Source organism: Arachis ipaensis, chromosome B10 (genome assembly GCF_059453495.1).
Source record: "Arachis ipaensis isolate K30076 ecotype BB chromosome B10, ASM5945349v1, whole genome shotgun sequence".
NCBI classification, from domain to species: Eukaryota; Viridiplantae; Streptophyta; class Magnoliopsida; order Fabales; family Fabaceae; genus Arachis; species Arachis ipaensis.
The window spans coordinates 49,895,534-49,899,484 of NC_142435.1; the positions used below are offsets into that span (position 1 = coordinate 49,895,534).

Genomic DNA, 3,951 nt, shown 5'->3' on the forward strand with positions numbered 1-3,951 from the left:
TTGAAGAGCCAACTAAAAGATCAGAAGAATAGTATAAATAGGGAGAACTTTGAACTAGAGGGGAGCTTTTTGGCATTATTAGAATTACTCTCTGTATTTTACTTTCTCTGCAACTTTTAGTTTAATTCTCAGAATATACTCTCCATCTATGCTTTTCATTCCCAGAGCTATGAACAACTAAACCCCTTTCATTGGGTTAGGGAGCTCTGTTGTAATTTGATGGATCAATAATAGTTTTCATTATCCTTCTTCTCTCTTTTCTCTTGATTTTACTAGAAAGCTTTCAATCTTCATCCAATTGAGTAGTTATCTTGGAAAAGAAGCTATTCATACTTGGATCTCTTCTGAACCTTGGAAGAGGAATGAAGAGATCATGCTAGAATTGCTTTGTCACGTTGGACCAAATTGGGGTTTGGGCGGATATGGTGATATATAATTCTCCCAATACTTTGATTTGGAAATACATGTGGTATAATCAGTGACCACACTTCATCTCTTCTCATGAGCAATTAGACCAAGGAATTGGCTATTGATCTGATTTGAGAGATTGAATTACCAAGGAATTGGAATTCAATCACTTAAGATTGTAAAGGAGATCAATGAATGCATTGATTGAGGAAGAGATGAAAATGGACTTGATTCGGAGAATGCAACATCTCTTAAGCCCAATGAACTCCCCATTTCTGATCTTACCCATTCTCTTTACTTTCTGCTATTTACTTTCATGCTAAACTCCCCTTCCCCATTTAAGATTCTGCAATTTACCTTCCGTCATTTATTTTCTACAATTTACTTTCCCGCCATTTAATTTCCTGCAATTTTCAACCCAATTTCTGATTAGCTCAACTAGATCATTCTTCCAATTAAAGATGCTTGACCAATCAATCCCTGTGGGATTCGACCTCACTCTATTGTGAGTTTTTGCTTGACGACAATTCGGTATACTTGCCGAGGGAGATTTGTTAAAGGACAAGTTTCCGTGCATCAAGTTTATGGCGCCGTTGCCGAGGATTAATTTTGTATCAACAATGGTTAAATTGGTGGATAACTAGATTGAGCATTTGTTTTTATTTTGTTTGATTTAAGTTCATTTGAGTAATTTACTTTCTGTTTGGCTATTTTCTTCCCTTTCCCCTACCCATTTTCTTAGTTGTTTACAATTCAGTCACTAACCCACTAACTGTTTGATATATTGCATCACTCACACTAACAGCATTTCTGTAGAAATTACTGTCTACATCTATCTCTCTTGCTTGTGCCTTGTTGGTTGTATGACAGGTAGAAGAAGCGGGGCTTCAACTTCCTTTGATTCTGAACCTGAGAGGACCTTCTTTAGATTAAGGAGGGAAGCAAGAGGAAAGAGAGTAGTTGGTGCTGAGGAAGAGGAAGAGTACTTTGAACTAGACATGGATGAGAATATGGAAAACCATCATGAAGAAGAGCCTCACAACCATGGCAGAGAAGGTCCAGCGCATTAGGTTGGGCAAGAGAGAAGAGTTCTGGATTCTTACATCAATCCAAACCCAAGAAACTGTGGAAGTAGCATCCAACGGCCAACCATACATGCCAACAACTTTGAACTAAAGCCACAGCTCATCACCCTTGTTTAGAACAATTTTTCATTCGGAGGAAGTGTCCAAGAAGACCCCAACCAACATCTAACCACCTTCCTGAGGATATGCGATACTTTGAAGTCTAATGGTGTTCATCCTGACACTTATAGACTACTTCTGTTCCCTTTCTCACTCAAGGACAAAGCATCTAAATGGCTGGAATCCTTTCCAAAGGAGAGTTTAGCAACCTAGGAAGATGTGGTGAACAAGTTCTTGGCAAGATTCTATCCTCCTCAACGATCAACAGGTTGAGAGCTGAGGTACAAACATTCAGGCAGCAGGATGGTGAGACTCTATATGAAGCATGGGAGAGGTTTAAAGACTTGACAAGAAGATGCCCGCCAGATATGTTCAATGAATGGGTGCAGTTGCACATTTTCTATGAAGGCCTTTCGTATGAATCAAAGAAGGCAGTAGATCACTCATCCGGGGGATTTCTGAACAAGAAGAAAACCATTGAAGAAGCCATAGATGTCATTGAGACTGTAGCTGAGAATGACTATTTCTATGCTTCTGAAAGAGGCAACACTAGAGGAGTGATGGAGCTGAACAATGTGGATGCACTTCTAGCTCAAAACAAGATGATTACCAAGAAATTAGCTAACCTCACTAAGAAGATGGAGAGGAATCAAGTAGCAGCAATCACCACTTCAGCAGCAACTCAAGAAGGAGTGAATGAAGAGGCAGAGGGTGATCAGGAACAGGCTAACTACATTGGAAATTCACCCAGGCAGCACCATGACCCATACTCCAAAACATATAATCCTGGTTGGAGGAACCACCCAAACTTTGGGTGGGGAAATCAACAAGATCAAGGCCAAGATCAGAGACGCCACAACCCCAGCAACAATGCAACTCATCAACATTCCACACAGAGATCATATCAGCACCCACCTAACAACACACCTCAACATCCATACCAAAGTAAAAATGGCCCTTCTCATCCTTCCAATCTCAACTCTCCATCATTAGAAGAAAGACTATCAAGGATTGAGACTCTACTTGAAGGCATATGCAAGGAGATTTAAGATAACAAGGTGTTCAAAGAGGAGGTGCGAGCCAATATCAAGAATCAGGGAGACACCATCAAGAAGCTGAAATTTCAAGTGGGATACCTATCTGAGAAGATTCCCAAACCTATTGATAGCTTCCCAAGTGACACAGAGAAAAATCCAAGAGGTGAAGCAAAGAAAGTAAGATGGGAAGATTGCAAGATGGTTACTATAAGTGATAAGGAGACTGAGGAAGAGCTGAACAAACCATCAGAACAATCTGAAGATTCATCAGCAGGAAAGCAGGAAGAGAATCCTCAGGAAACCACAATTACGCAGAAAGAGTTGCTGAGGTTCTATGCATCCTTTCCCCAATTACTAAATGGTGGTGTAGAGAAGAGAATATACTCAAGGTTTCTTGACATATTTGCATCCCTCCATGTGAACATACCATTCATCAAGGCTCTCCAACAAATGCCCTCATACATCAAGTATATGAAGGAGCTGCTGACCAGGAAAAGCTCACTCAAGGGAGGACAAACCATAGTGATGAACAAGGAGTGCAGTGCTGTCATTCAACCAGAGCTGCCTACAAAAAGGAAGGACCCAGGGAGTTTTCACATCCCCTGTGCCATAGGAGAAACAATGTTTGACAAAGGACTCTGTGATCTGGGAGCAACCATCAGCTTAATGCCTTTATCCCTTATGAAGAGGCTGCAAATCAATGAGCTGATGCCCACAGATGTAGTCATCAGGCTGGCGGACAAAACTCACAAACAAGCAATTGGAGTGGTTGAAAACGTGCTGGTGAAGGTTGGGAATTACTTCCTTCCCACAGACTTTGTCATACTGGAAATGGAAGAAAGTCACCTTCACCCAATCATATTGGGAAGACCATTCTTAGCTACAGCCAGAGCGCTCATAGATGTGGAGCGAGGAGAGCTAATACTGAGGATACATGACGAACAACTCACCTTCAACGTCTTCAAACCCTCACAAGAAACAAGTCAGAAAGGCAAGGAACTAAGGGCAGAGCATGACAGAGCAATGGTGGGAGAAAAAATCATTGAAGCACAAGCTGTACACCCTGGAATTCCTTTGGATGATGAACAAGAGAATCAGCAGCTGTCACAGCTAAAGGAAACTCAAGTGGAGCCAAAACCACCAGAATCATATGAGACCAGCAACAAAATCTCCCTAGGGAAAGAGACCACAAAGAGCAGGATAACAGCAAAAGAAACAAAGAAGAAAGTACAAAGGAGATGGAGGAATAAAAGATCCCTACAGAAGATTTCTCTCTAGGGGATAAAGTGATCTCGGCTTACTTCCTAGATATCCCACCTCAT

At 41.3% G+C, this 3,951-nt stretch overlaps 1 non-coding gene across 1 annotated transcript; it reads right to left on the reverse strand.

Moving 5' to 3' along the window:
* Positions 1-1,858: 1,858 nt before the first annotated feature.
* LOC148579988 (small nucleolar RNA R71) lies at positions 1,859-1,965 on the reverse strand. The gene has a single exon (XR_015895533.1). It is a non-coding gene; the product is annotated as a small nucleolar RNA R71 (small nucleolar RNA).
* Between the last annotated feature and the right edge of the window lie 1,986 nt (positions 1,966-3,951).